The sequence below is a fragment of the Globicephala melas genome, chromosome 8 (assembly GCF_963455315.2).
Source record: "Globicephala melas chromosome 8, mGloMel1.2, whole genome shotgun sequence".
Lineage (NCBI taxonomy): Eukaryota > Metazoa > Chordata > Mammalia > Artiodactyla > Delphinidae > Globicephala > Globicephala melas.
The window spans coordinates 138,064-153,224 of record NC_083321.1 but is presented as its reverse complement, the minus strand read 5'-3'; the positions used below and the strand labels follow the sequence as shown (position 1 = coordinate 153,224).

Below are 15,161 nucleotides of genomic sequence, written 5' to 3'. Positions count from 1 at the left end.
GCCCCGGGCTGCCCTTGGCCGAGGGCACGGGGTGGGCGGCGGAGCTGCTGCCGGCGGTGTCCCCGCCCGGCCCCGCCTGGCCGCTCGGGCTCCAAGCTCCTGGGGGCCTCGGCGGGACGGAGCAGCAGCCACGCTGCGGTGCTACCCACCGTGAAACGGGCCCGGCCACCGCGCCGCGCGAGCCAATCCGGGCCCGGCCAGCCTGAGGGGAGCCAATCCACGGCGCGGGGGGCGGGGCCGGAGCGTTAGGGTGTGCCCGCCGCTGGTCTCCACGCAACGCGCGCGCATCCACCTGGGCGCGCCGGCCCGCGCAGCGCGGGGACGCGGGGTCCTGGGGTTGCGGAGGACCCGGGATGCGGTGTATGGGGAGGTGTGAAGAACCGGGGACAGGGGTCAAGGGGCAGAGAATGCACGAGACAAGGAGTGGTGCATAGGACCGGGGGACATAGGGACTCGGGGTCACGGGGTGTAGTGATGGAGGCCGCGGGAGGAGCAGGCTATGGGTCGGGGGACAGTGGGGACACGGAGAACAAGGGTGTAGGGACGCGTGATGGGGAGACACTAGGAGCTTGGGGAACGTGAGGGGAAGGATGCGGGCAGCCTGGGCTTGCAGTTGGAGTAAGCCTCCTGCCAAGAATGCGGCCAGGAGGAATGGGGCTCAGACAACGTGGGAAGAAGAAAAAGGAAGTTTGGGGGAGAGACATAGTGGGGTAGGTGATGATGGTGGGTCAGGGGGGCTGGGGGCGCGTGGGTGCACAGGATCCATGCAGGCAAGACTGAGGAGGGTCTCAAAAGCACCTGGCTTCACCCTGAGGGGCATGCGCAGCCACCAGAGGACTTAGCGTGGAGGGCCAGGGTCTGAGCTGGCTGCCAGGCGGACAGCGGCAGCGGAGGGGCGAGCTGGCGGCCTCCACTGAGGGCAGGGTGAAGATGGAGAGGAGGTGCCCCAGCTGTCTGGAAGGGGGCGGGAGGGAACGTAGCCCTCCTGTTTCTGACCTGAGCCTAGGGTCCAAGGTGTGGTTCTTGCTGAGCTGGAGGTGGGAGGGGAGTGTGGGCTGATGCTGAACTTTGCCCACTTGGTTCCCATTCCTGCCTGGGCCACTGCCACCTCTGCCTGCCCTGTCGTCTCCTCCAGCCCTCCCTCTGCCCAGCTGCCCGGCTGACTCCTCTCTCTGTCCCTTCCTCCATCCGTTAAAGTTTTCTGTTACTGTGTAACGAGCCACCCAGCATCAGGGTTGTAAAGCAACTGTTAGTTAAGCTCCTGGAGTCTGTGGTTCGGGACTTTTGACGGGGCCCCGCAGGACAGCTCTCCTCTGCCCCAGGATGTCTTGGGCCTCAGGTGGGAAGACGTGACCAGCTGGGGGCGGCGACTCCGGTGGCTGGGCTGGACTCACCGGGAGACTTCTGCACCCTCGTGTCAGGGCCTTGGCAGGGACGGTTGGGCTTGGCCAGGATGATTAACCAGAGCACCAGGGTACGGCCACTCCAGGGCAGCGGCCTCTGGGCTCCAGCAAGCAGGGCAAAGCACCTGGAGAGTCACGGCATGCCAATCCTGCCACACGCTGTCATAGGCCACCCAGCCTTGAGAGGAGGGGACGTGGACCCCACCTCATCTTGGCGAGATCATCCAGGAAGTTGCAGTCTTAACACGGCCACACTACCCTTTTTTCCCTTTTATTTTGACCTCGGGGCATAGAATCAAGTTGGCCACTTTCCGCCGTTCTGTCGATCTGTCATCTGTCCTGTGAGCAACACCTACATCTCTTCAAACCTCCCCCCACCCCGTTCTTGTTTTCCCTCCTCCAATCCCCTTTCCATGTCCATGTTATCTGCACATGCATTAAGATATACATCACATCGTGTGTATTTTAAACATGTATCAATAGTTTTGTGCTGTAAATCTCATTGTGTCTCTCCAGACCTCATATATACAAATGTATATCTCCATGTTGCCGTGTGTGCACTGCTTTCCCTCTGCCCCCTGGTCCTCCACCATGTGCCCATTCAGCCAATACATACCTGGGGTCCTTGTGAGCCAGAGACTTAAGGGGCACAGTGTCTAACAAGGCAGATACGGTCCCTTCTTTCATGGAGTTTCTATTTTCCTAGGCAAAGGCACACGTGAGCAAACAATAGTTTCCAGTGGTGATAAGTGCTGTGAAGACAATAAAGCACGATGATGGCCTAGAGAGAGGAGGGGGAGGGTTTCTTCTTCCTCTTTTTTTTTTTTCCAAATGTTGGGTTTTTAAATTTTATTTAATTAATTTATTTATTTTGGCTGCGTTGGGTCTTCGTTGCTGCACGGGCTTTTCTCTAGTTGCAGCGAGCGGGGGGCTACTCTTCATTGCGGTGCGCGGGCTTCTCATTGCAGTGGCTTCTTTTGTTGTGGAGCACAGGCTCTAGGCACGTGGACTTCAGTAGTTGTGACACGCGGGCTCAGTAGTTGTGGCTCGTGGGCTCTAGAGCGCAGGCTCAGTAGTTGTGGCACACGGGCTTAGTTGCTCTGTGGCATGTGGGATCTTCCCAGACCAGGGATCAAACCCATGTCCCCTGCATTGATTCTTAGCCACTGCACCACCAGGGAGGTCCAGGGGGAGCGTTTCTTCTGCTAGAGTGATCACTAGAGGTTCACTGTTTTGGGAAGTGACATCTGATCTGAAACATAAACGAAATCTTTAGAAAGCAAGCATCAGAAAGTGGGTGCCAGGGACTTCCCCGGTGGTGCAGTGGTTAAGGCTCTGCGCTTCCAATGCAGGGGATGCAGGTTCGATCGCTGGTCAGGGAACTAAGATCCCACATGCCGCAGCAGCACGGCCAAAATAGGTAAATAAATAAATATGTCGATTGTCTTTAAAAATGCGAAAAAAAAAGAAAGCTACTTGAACGTTAAAAAAAAAGGAAAGTGTGTGCCAGGAGGAAAGTGTTGGGGACACTGTTGCCTGGGAGGCTCCAAGGTCTCTCTCGGCCTGGAGGCCAGCAGGTGGATGAAGGGCAGGGGGCAGAGAGTGGGTGAGAGGCAGGCTGCCTCTGCTGGACGCGGCTGCTCCGTCAGCGACCACGTGTGCCCACGACAGCCTTTTCAGAGAGTAGCAGCCACCACCCACTGCGGTGGCTCCAACTTCACACAAGCTCCTCTTTTGCCCAACTCGGACCCAAACCATACAGGGAAGGGGATCTTGGGAAACATATTCCCAGCTTAGCAACAGAATCCCTCGCAGAGAGGCTCCTTGGCAACTCGGCACACACACACTTCTACTATTTATTTATTTATTTTTTGGCTGCTTTGGGTCTTTGTTGCTGCGCGTGGGCTTTCTCTTGTTGCGGCAAGCAGGGGCTACTCTTCTTTGCGGTGAGCGGGCTTCTCATTGCGGTGGCTTCTCTTGTTGTGGAGCATGGGCTCTAGGCACGTGGGCTTCTGTAGTTGCAGCATGTGGGCTCATTAGTTACGGCACGTGGGCCGTAGAGCGCGTGGGCTTCAGTAGTTGTGGCATGTGGGCTCAGTAGTTGTGGCACGCAGGCTTAGTTGTTCTGCGGCATGTGGGATCTTCCCGGACCAGGGATCAAACCCATGTCCCCTGCATTGACAGGCGGATTCTTAACCGCTGCGCTACGAGGGAAGTCCCACACACTTCTACTTTAAACCATTCTTAACTTCCAAATAAAAACAAAGGCAAAATTATGCTTCTGCTTAATATGATGCAAGTGTCCTGGCTAAAAAGAGGTTAATCTCTCCAGAAGAGACTGATGGACGTTTCACATCGCTTTATCCATCTTTGGGTGGTACTGACTCTAACTGAACAATATGTTCTCTTTAAGAATGTTGAACACTTGAACCCTCTCAGAGAGAGCGCGTGAGCATTCGTAACAAACACTGGGATGTGAGGTCAGCTATTGTTAACATACGTTAGACAGAAGGGGTGGGGGCGGAACAGGGAGGAAGGAGGGCGGGTGGAACTGGTACAGGTGTACCTCGCGTGAAGGTAAGGATGAGGTTCTCGTTACTACGGCAGCCACGTGGCGGTAGCCGGCGCCTGCGTCCCCTGCGCACTCCACGTCCCCGTGTCCCCAGCCACCACCTCAGCTGCTCATGGCTCTTTGTCTGATGGAGTGACCCCAAGGGTCTATGCCTGTTTTGGGTGGTTCTAGTTTTCTGTTGGTGTTTACTCCAGGACCAAGGGGCACTCAGAGACACCCTGGAGTGTCTCCTGCCTTCCAGACGTCGCCTGCTTACCCAGCTCTGTCATGAAAGCTCAGCCCCCCTCTATGACCGTCATCCCCGCCGGCGCAGTGAGCTTCTGTCGATGCCCTGGTGTGAAGAGCCCCCAGTGGCCAGGTGGCTGTCAGCTGCAGTCTGACATATGCCCCCTGGTGGATGTGCTCTAGGGCTTGCCCGGGACTGAGGGGATTCTAGGATGTGGGACTCTCAGTTTTAAACCTAGGAAAGTCCTGGCAAACCAGGATAGCTAGTCACCGTAATGCACCCCTCCCTTGGAATCTGAGGCCACTGGACAAGCAGAGCCCAGAGTTGCAGGGATGGGAAGTAAACATTTCACTGGTGGACCCTTTGGGTTAGTAGAACACTGCTATTCCTATCTCTTGAGAGCTGGTCCCGTGGACCTTGGCTGTGCGAGACCCCGTAGGTTGCTGATTGAGAGCATTAACCCATCTCCATAGTCACGTCTCACAAAGGCCATTCCACCCTCTGTCCACCGTTCTACCAGGCTGGCTGCTTCGGGGAGACGGGAACATGCAGCACCGGCGGACTCCATGAGCATGGGCCCACTGATGCAGTTTACCTGCCGTGAGGTGAGTGGCTGGTCGGGAGTCGTGCCGCGTGGAGGATGGCATAGGTGGATGCAGCTTTCTGTGAGCCCACGGGGAGCGGTTCTGGCAGAAGCACTGCAGGCAGGGAAGTGTCTATTCTCGGACGAACGAGGCGCTGCCCCCAAGCCGCTGCCCCTGGGAGGGGAGAGGGGCTAGTGCTGGTCTCTGCGTCTGGCAGTTGGGCTCTCGGCAGTGACAGCAGCCGGCTAAGCCCTGGTGGGCGGATGTCCAAGTTGTGGCGCCGTGCAGAGCCTCCCTTCCCCCGCCTCGGCCACTTGGCTCATAAACCGACTGGCCAAGGGCGAGAGGTGCCGGGGCAAGAGGCTGACGTGCCCTCAGAATGGCGACCTTGTCCTCCTGATGCTAAGGCCCTCCTCGACTAAGGCAGCACTCGTGCGACACAAATTCTTTATACTTTGTTCACACCCAGAGAAGTCCGTGTGCATACTTTTCCCCAGACGTCCTCGTCACCAGTTTTCCAATCACATTCCTTCCTAGTGTCCGCGCATCCAGCCAGCTGGAGAGCTAGTCACTGCCCATCCCCAGGGTAGGTCTCCGCCTCTTACCTCGTCCTGCAAGGCGGCGTGAACAGCCAGGGCACTGCTTGTCCCTCTCTGAGGGCTCACCCTCATCTCTGTCCTGCAACCCCCTGACCGTCCACGTCTGGGCAAGGCCCGCAGCCCCGTCTGTAACCAGGCCTGAGCTCCTTCCTTCTCAGGCACCTGGTCATCGGGAAGCCCCGCGAAGCCTTGCTGCAGGTTGGGAGGGCTGAGGCGATGCGACGGCTACCCGGTCACGCTCGTTCATGACTCTCACGTGACTTCCTTGGGTCTCCGGGACCTGCTTGAGAGCAATCACATACACGCCACTTCCACTGACAGGGCACTGCTGTGCGCCTGACCGTTCAGCTCGGGGGTCACACACCCGCCCACGACGGCAGCTCTGGCGGTATAATAACCGCGGCTCATGGCCAAGCGCGTGGTACCCAGGCGGTTATCTTCAGAACGTGGCAGAGCTCTGTGACACCGCGGGGCCTCACTCAGGCACCTCGGGCTCTGCTGGGTGGTGCGGCCCCTATGGCAGGGTGACCTGCTGCCGGGCTGCCTCTTCTCTGAGCCTCTCAGCTCCAGGGTCAGAGTGGTACAGCCACACGGGGTGAAAGTCACCTCCTGGGAGCAAGACACGTCGGGCATCAGGCCTCTTTCTTCCTGGTCGAAGGCACTGCATGCAGCCACTTGCCTGCGACTTGGGGAGGGACGTCTAGGTGTGCACTGGGCTGCTGGACCCCTAGGCATTTCAGAGATGGCCTGGGCTTTTTGTGGAGTTTACCTTGCACTCTGGTGTATGTTTGTCCTACTGAGGGTAGTTGCTACGTTCTGCTCATCGAGTTCGAACAACATGGCATCACCCATGGAAGGACCAGTGCGGCAGCTGTGGGAGGGACCAGTGGGCCAGGTCCCCAGGGACTTGGTGTGACGTGGGGTTGCTCTGTCTCTGAGGGAGGGCTGTGGAGCGGTGTTGCTGCCTCTTGAAAGCCGGCTCTTCCGACAGTCTCTACTAGCCGGGATGGAAAGACCCATCCCTCGACGGCTGGGCTCCCGGCTGGGAACCAGTGGGGCTTTGCTTCAGCAACGAAAGCACGTCAGGAACAGCGGCTGCGGTTGGAGTTGCCACCTGACTAGCTTTGCGGTCATTATCTGTCGTCTGCTGCACAGGCCCAATAGGAGAGGGCTGTGCTGGGAGTCCCCCTCCTGGGCCCTAGGTCCTTGCCGTGGCACTGACCTCTGCACTCCCGTCGGGGAGGCCTCACTGCTTTGCTTCACTATCTTCCTTGGACCAGGAGGTCCTGGCGGCTTCCCCTCTGCCTTCCCCACATAATAGCCCTCCCTCGGCGGGACAGGAAACCAGCATGGGTTCTGCCAGCTGCTGCGTGTACCCACTCCGATGACTGCATTCTGGAACGGGGGCTGACCACACATGGGTCCAGGGGCCCCTGGACCCACCGTTAGATAGACATGACCCAAACATTGTGGATCACCTGAGCGCCGTAAGCCACTGCTCTGACTGGTGGTCACAGGGGTGGTTTGGGTACCCTGAGAAGCCTGAGGTTTTGCTTCCCCATCCTCAGACACCTGGTAAGTGTCCCTGAGGGGCCTCAGAGGAAGGCGCGGAGGAAGATTCACAGTACCTTTTTGGTCGAGTGACAAGGTCCTTCCTCAAGGGCATGGGCCTCACCCTCATCCAAGGAGGCTTTGGGTCTGTGGACCAGCTCAGCCCGGGAAATTGGTCGGGGGTCTGTGGCTTTCTGTCACAGTGATTTAAGTCAGGCTTCTTGTCATGGACTGAACGTTTGTGTCCCCCCTCCCCAAATTCACATGCTGAAACCCTAACCCCCAATGTGATGGCGTTCGGAGATGGGCTTTGGGGAGGTAATTAGGGTTAGATGAGGCCATGAGGGTGGGGCCCTGGTCTGATGGGGTTAATGCTCTTACAGGGAGACACCAGAGACCTCGCGCGCTCTCCACGCACACCCCAAGGAAAGCCCGTGTGCACACGGAGGTGGCAGCCACCTGCAGCCAGGAAGAGGGTCTCACCAGATGCTGACCACACTGGCTCCCTGATCTTGGACTTCTAGCCTCCAGGGCTGCAAGGAAACAAATGTTTGTTTATGAACAAATTGGACTTACGAACGTGCTCTCGGAACGGGACTCTTTCGTGTGGAGCAGACTTACTGTATGGGTTTGAAGGATGAAGACGATAGAGGTAAAAGACCCTTTTCATCACACCGTGTCCAGGGTACATAGTATCAACGTAATTTATGGCTGTTGACGCTGGCTGTGATCACCTGGCCGAGGTGTGCTTGTCAGGCTTCTCTGCTGTAAAATTACTCCCCCTCCCCCTTCCATCGTGTGCTTTCGGGGAGGAGGTCCCTATGCACAGCCTGCACTTAAGGGTGGGGGGAGTCCAGCTCTCCCCGCTGTGGGGTGGAGTGTTCACAGAACTTATCTGGAATTCTCAGCATGGGAGATTTGCCTCTTCTCCATTTATGAATTTGTTCCATCATGTATGTCAGTGTGATCACATGGATACGTATTTTATGCTTTGGGTTATGGTACAATATTACTTTGTTGATTTTGTTTCTCAAGTTATTCCAGCTCTGGCTGCTGGGAACTCTGTCAGTTGGCTCCTGTGTCCCTTTGACTCACCCCATCTTCGTGTTTTTTGTTTTGTTTTTTTTGAGCACCTCCTTACCTTCCGGCTACAAGATGCTCCAGGCTCATCCTGTATATTTCTAGTTCCAGTCCTAGGGTCAGCCATTTCTTCAAGGAATTCTGGTTCCTTCCTTTTGTTAGAGAATGGTCTTAGAAACCCAGATCTGGGAGATAGATGTGTTCATTGCTGCTGCGGTCTTGTTTCTTTGTGCCCCCTCAGCAGACAAAGCAAAGAAATATACGTGCGTGCCAACCTTGCATACACACACGTTACAAATATTCCTGTGTGTAACCACCTGTCTCTACATTAAACGAACGTGAGTTCTCACTGACGTCTCCAACCAGCATCTGTTATCCACGGATCATTCTCCCCTTGGTCGCCTGTAACCTCCCACTCCTCCGGGGTGAGAATCCCGGCCCCCACCATCCGTGTACTTTCCTGTTCAGTCCCAGCGCACGTGTACAGCAGGGACACATGGGAAACAACTTCACCACGAGAGCCCAGTGCTGTGTGCACACCCTTTGGCTTCAGGCCTACAGAGCCCACTCGTTTCCAGAGTGACTGAGGTCAGCACCTTTCATCCGGCCCCTCTGTGAGGGGGCTTCACACACTGTAAGGCAGGTACATTCTCCTGTCACAGTCTGCATTCCTTCCTGGGGTTATTTGTTTTCTTATCACTGAGTTTTAAGAGTTCCTTGTTTATTTTGGACACAATCCTATATTGAATATATATTTTGGAAATATTTTCTCCTAATCTATGGCTTGTCTTTTCATTGTCTTTACAGTATATTTAGCAGAGCAGAATTTAAAAATTTTAATAAAGTCCAACTAATCAATTTTTTTCTTTCAGGGGCTGTGCTTATGTTGTTGTAGCTAAAAAATCATCACCAAATCCAAGCTCACCTAGATTTTCTCTTATGTTATCTTCTAGAAGATTTATAGTTTTGGTCTATGATAAATTTTTAGTTAATTCTTGTGAAAAGTGTAGGATCTGTGTCTAGAGTCATTTTTTGGCCTATAGATGTCCGCTTGTTCCAGGAAGTTTGTTGAGAAGCCTATCTCTCTCCGTCATATTGCCTTTGCTCATTTGTCAAAGATCTGTTGACTGTATTTGTATGGATCTATTTCCGGACTCTATTCTGTTCCATTGATCTATTTATCTCGTCTTTTGCCAAAACCAGGCTGTCTCAATTACTGCAGCTTTGTAATAAGTCACATAGCATCACTCCTCCAACTTTGTCATTCCTTTCAGCATGATGTTGGCTAGTCTGGATTTTTGCCTTTTCCTATAATCTTTAGAATCAGTTTGTCAATATCAACAAAATAACTTGCTGGGATTTTGACTGGGATTGCATTGAATCTATAGGTCAAGTTGGGAAGAAATGACATCTTAACAATACTGAGTTCCTATCAGTGAACATGGAATATCTCTTCCTTATTTAGATCTTTGATTTCATTCATCAAAGTTTTGTAGTTTTCCTTATGTGGATCCTGTACATATTTTTTTCTTTTAGATTTATACCTAAGTATTTAATTTTCTAGGGTGCTAATGTAAATGGTACTGTGCTTTGAATGTCAAATTTCCATTGTTCAATGTAAAATAGATAGCTAGTGGGAAGCAGTCGCATAGCACAGGGAGATCAGCTCGGTGTTTTGTGACCAGCTAGAGGGGTGGGATAGGGAGGGTGGGAGGGAGGGAGACGCAAGAGGGAAGAGATATGGGAACATATGTATATGTATAACTGATTCACTTTGTTATAAAGCAGAAACTAACACACCATTGTAAAGCAATTATACTCCAATAAAAATGTTAAAAAAATTTCCACTGTTCATTGCTAGTATATAGGAAAGCGATGTACTTTTGTACATTAATAACCCTGTAATAATTGCTTATGCACTCCAGGTGTTTTTTAATTTTTCGTTTTGTTAATTCTTTGGTTTTCCTACATAGACACTCTTGTCATCTGTGAACAAAGGTAGTTTTATTTCTTCTTTCCCTATCTGTGTATATTTTATTTCTTGTCTTATTTCATTGTCCTGGATTTCTAGTATGATGTTGGATGGGAGTAAATAAGAGAGGACATCCTCGCCTTGTGCCTGATCTTCAGGGGAAAACATCTGGTTTCTCACAATTAAGTATGATGTTAGTGGTGCATTTTTTGGTGAATGATCAAGTTGAGGAAAGTCCCCTCCATTCCCATTTTGTTGAGAATTTTATTTTTTTTAATTATTTATTTTAAAATTTTATTATTTATTTATTTATTTATAGCTGCGTTGGGTCTTCGTTGCTGCGCGTGGGCTTTCTCTGGTTGTGGTGAGCAGGGGCTTCTCTTGTTGCAGAGCACGGGCTCTAGGCACGTGGGCTTCAGAAGTTGTGGCACATGGTCTTAGTAGTTGTGGCACGTGGGCTCTAGAGCGCAGGCTCAGTAGTTGTGGCGCATGGGCTTCTCGGTTGCTCCGCTACATGTGGGATCTTCCTGGACCAGGGCTTGAACCCGTGTCCCCTGCATTGGCAGGCAGATTCTTAACCACTGCACCACCAGGGAAGTCCCAAGAATTTTAATTATGAATTGGTGTTGGGTTTTGTCAAACTCTTTTCTGCATCAATTGATAAGATCATATTATTTTTCTTCCTTAGCCTGTAGATGTGATAGGTTACATTAATTGATTTTAAAAATATTGAATCAGCTTTGCACACCTGGAATAAATCCCACTTGGTAGTAGTATATAATTGTTTTGTGGTGTACAATTAATTGTTGGATTTAATTTGCTAATATTTTGTTGAGAATTTTTGCAGTTCTATTCATGAGAGATATTGATCTGTAGTTTTCCTTTCTTCTTATGTCTTTATCTGCTTTTGGTTTTATTAGGTTAATGCTGACCTCAGAATGAGTTAGGAAGCATTCTCTCTGTTTCTATTTTCTGGAAAAGATTATAGAGAATTGGTATCATTTTTTCCTTAAATGTTTGGTACAATTCACCAGTGGAACCATCTGGGCCTAGGCCTTTCTTGTTTGGAAGATTATTAATTGTTGATTCAATTTCTTTAATAGATACAGACCTATTTAGCTTATTTCTCCTTGTGTGAGTTTTGGTAGTCTGTGTCTTTCAAGGAATTTGTCCATTTCAGCTGCCTTATCAAATTTGTGGCATAAAGTTGTTCACAGTATTCCTTTATTAACCCCTTAATGTCTGTGGAAACCGTAGTGACGGCCCCTCTTTCACTCTTTCATTTCTCATTGTAGTAATCTCTGTTTTCTCTTTTTATTTCTGGTTAACCTTCCTAGAAGTTTATCAATCTTATTTACTTTTTTTCCCTCAAATAACCAGCTTTTGGTTCATTGTTTAGTTTTTTTTTAATTGATTTCCTATTTTCAATTTCCTTGATTTCTGTTCTAGTTTATATCATTTCTTTTGGCTTACATTACCTTTCTTTCTCTAGTTTCCTAAATAAGAATTTTACATGATTGATTTTAGGTCTTTTTTTCTAATATATGCATTTATACTATAGATTTCCTTCTAAGTGCTGCTTTCACTACATCCCACAAATTTTGGTAAGTTGTGTTTTCATTTTAATTTAGTTCAAATTCTTTTTAAAAAATTCCTCTTGGAACTTATTTTTTGATTCATGCCCGAGTGGTCTTGGGTTAAGCTACGTGCAGCAATTGAGGCTGAAAATGCTCAGTGACACTGCTCCCATGGTTTTTTTGGGGTTCTCTTTGGTTTTTTTTCTGCGGTACGCGGGCCTCACACTGTTGTGGCCTCTGCCGTTGCAGAGCACAGGCTCCGGACGCGCAGGCTCAGTGGCCGTGGCTCACGGGCCCAGCTGTTCCGCGGCATGTGGGATCCTCCCGGACCAGGGCACGAACCTGTGTCCCCTGCATCGGCAGGAGGACTCTCAACCACTGCGCCACCAGGGAAGCCCTGCTCCCATGTTTAAGCAAACCCACGTGCTGGAGACCCAAACCAGATTCAAGCTGGGCCACCTGTTCGGATGTGGGGATGTTGGGCCTCAGATGCCTCTGCATGGGGGAATGGGGCTACCTTCCAGCCATCATCACCTCTGATTATTGCCACTTAACCCCCATCCCCAACCACGTGCTCTCACTGGACCCCCAGGTTGTCCTGTCTTCATGCCCAGAGACCATGGTCAGAACCCCGTCTACCAGGCTGGTGAGATGGCCCAGCCCAGGTCAGCACCTGGGCGGGTCACGATGGCAACAGACAGCCGGCTTGAGCCTGCCCTGGCTGAGTGGGGAGGAGCGTCTCCTCCCATGTTTGGGTTGATACCACTGTCAGGCCCTCAGAAAAGAAGCTAAGGGTCATTGGAGGTGCGACCTGCACCCCACCTGGGACTCGTGAGGGTCTGAGTCAGCATCCCGGGAACATGGCAGCGGCCGGGTCTGTGGGTCGCCTCACCCCGCAAGTGGACTATCGAGCAAGTGTGGGACACACTGAGCAGGAGTGGCCCAGCCCCTGTCAGCCCTCCGACCTGTGACAATTTGAGTTTGGCTGGGGGTAGGATTATCTCGAGGGAAGCTATTGGCCGGGGGACCCCATGCACCCCATGTGTCCTTGCTGAACGGCTGGATTGCAGGGCTGACTGAGGCCGAGTGCTTTCTGTCGCCATGACGACTGCCACTAGGCAAGTCAAGGGGACCCAGGGGGACCACCATCGACTGCCCACTCCTGTGGGGAGGGACTTCTGTGTCTGCTGCTTGCCCCAGGGCCCCAAGTCCCTCAACTGTGATACGACCCAGTCTGCATGCAGCCCATCACATCACCCTGGAACACAGGGCAGGGACCTGGTGCTGCCGTGTGAGGCCTGTGTGCTGTGAGCCCGAGTCCCGCCGGCTCCTGTCGGCACCTGTGGGTGGTGAGCGGTTTGTTCTTGGCGCCCTCTATGAGCCTGCAGTTCTACCACCTCCCTGCAGGGGCTGCTTAGCCCCCGCATGGGAGGCCAGACCGCTCACCCAACACGACCAGCACAACGCAGGCCTCGCCACTGCCCCGTGGCTGTCCTCCTGAGTCACCTCCCAACACACGTCCAGATCTGGCGTCTGACCACTTCTCTGGATTCGCGTCACTGGAGGGACTACAGCCCTTCTGTGCCCCAGGGCCCTTGCACGGCTGTCTCCTCTGGCCAGAATGTCCTTGTCCCTTAGGGAATTTCCTCCTTGGCTCTCACTGACCTTGCCCTCACTCCGTCGCGTCTCATCACATTTTGTACGTCACACTGCTTCATGAGCTTCTTAGCCCTTACCAAATCCTGAAATTATCCTGCTTACTTTTTTTTTTTAATTAAAAAAATTGAGGTAGAGGGAATCCCCTGGCGGTCCAGTGGTTAGGTCTCCGCGCTTTCACTGCGGAGCGCCGGGGTTCAAGCCCCAGTCCGGGAACTAAGATCCCGCAAGCGCAAGCGGCGCGGTGGGTGGGAGTAGTGGGGGCAATTGAGATACAGTTGATGAGGGTAGGGCCTGGTCCTTCCCCCCGGTGGGTCCCCAGCGCATTGGCGGGGGAGGGCGTCCATCCTCCCCGGCCGGCTCCCTGGGGGAAATCAGCAGTCCCCTCCCGCAGACCCTGGCCCTGACCCACGGCAGCAGGGCTCGGCCAGCCACCGTTCCGCCGGCCGTGTCTGCCGGTCGGAATCCATCTGCGCTGGGCCAGCAGCCGCGGGCTGAAACAAGACCCCGCACCCGGGTCCCGCGAGTCCCCTCTGCCTCCTCTCCCGGCGGCCGCCCCCACCCCCACCTTTCGCTGTCCCTGCAGCCGCGTTCTGTCCCCGCGGCCACCAGGTGGCGCCGCAGGCCCACGCACGGCCGGAGGGCTCGGCGCAGGGCCGCCGGGCGCCTTTCCGGGAGCCGGTGGGGCCGGGGTAGGAGGTGAGGGTCTGCTCCTGGCGAGCGGCCGAGGGGGCCAGAGTCGTCCGGACGGCTCGGGTGGTGTCTTCGGAGGGGGCGACACGTTCCCTGGTGCGCCCCGGGGGCCGCCGGCGGGACTGTGGTTGTCGAGAGGGTCCCTGGGGGAGCCCCGTGACCCTCGACCGCTCCAGGCCCCGGTAAGAGGCGGAGAATCCAAGGGAGGGGGGCTGCCCGCGGAGGCGGGGACTGCGGCGAGGCGAGCGGGGCGGGGGGAAGGGGGGGAGACGGGGACCGGGGGTGGGGGCGCGGGGCGCAGGGACTGGGGCGGGGACTCCGGGGCGTGCGGGGCGATGGCCTGGTTGCAGCCTCCGAGCCTCCCATTTCCCCGAAGTGACGGGGCGCGCGGGGGCGGGGGAGCGCGGGAGGCCTGGAGGCAGGGGCTGCGGCCGGAAACGGGAGGGGCGCGGGCACTGGGGACAGATGGGCCCTGCGGTCGGCAGAGCTTTGTGTCTGAGAAGTGGTGGAAGTAGAGAGACACGTGGGTGGGTTTGTGGGAGCGCTCCGCTCTGCGCAGAGACCCTGCTGAGGAAGGGGGCGGCGGGGAGAGGGGGCATCGCCTCTGCTGAAGCTTGTGACGCTTCTGGGACAGAGCCCAGATTAGAAAAGCGGCCACGGCTGGGGCCCTGACATTTCCCCTCAGGTCTGAGCCTTGGGGATGAGACCGCCCCAACCTCCCCGGTGGGACGGCAGCCCCTCCAGCTTGCCCGGAACCTTAGATCCCGAGCCTGCAGGCCAGCCGCAGACTTGCCTGCGGAGTGAGGATTCGGGGGACCCTGACTCCCTAGAGTAGGGGCTAGCTGGTGAGGGGAGCGGGGAGATGGGGCGTGGCGGGGGATGTCGTCCTTGGGGCAAAGGTGGTGCCGGTGTGGTGTAGATGCGTCTGGTTCCCTCTGCCCAGGCCTCCTCTCCGGTCTCCAGACCCCCGGTGGGGGACACCTGGAAATTGTTATGAGAAGGGAAGTGTCCTTTCTCTCTGACCCAGGGTCCATGTACTCTAAAACTGTGGTGGGTTCACTTGTCAGCTTGCAAGGTGGGTGAAATCTCAGACCCTTCAATTCTTCACAGAAGAACCCTCGAACCCTGGGTTTTACTGCAATCTCCCCCTCCCCCCAAGCCACCCCTCCCCCTCCCCCTCCCCCCGCCCCGGCCCGGCCTTTGTTCTCTTAACCAATTAGACCTGAGGCTAAGCCCGCCACCAGGGTG

At 54.3% G+C, this 15,161-nt stretch overlaps 1 long non-coding RNA gene across 1 annotated transcript; it reads left to right on the top strand.

The window, feature by feature from the left end:
* The first annotated feature begins 461 nt into the window (after positions 1-461).
* On the top strand, positions 462-9,692 carry LOC132597745 (uncharacterized). The gene is made up of 3 exons (XR_009565033.1): positions 462-710; positions 4,722-4,806; positions 7,319-9,692. It is a non-coding gene; the product is annotated as an uncharacterized lncRNA (long non-coding RNA).
* The last annotated feature ends 5,469 nt before the right edge of the window (positions 9,693-15,161 follow it).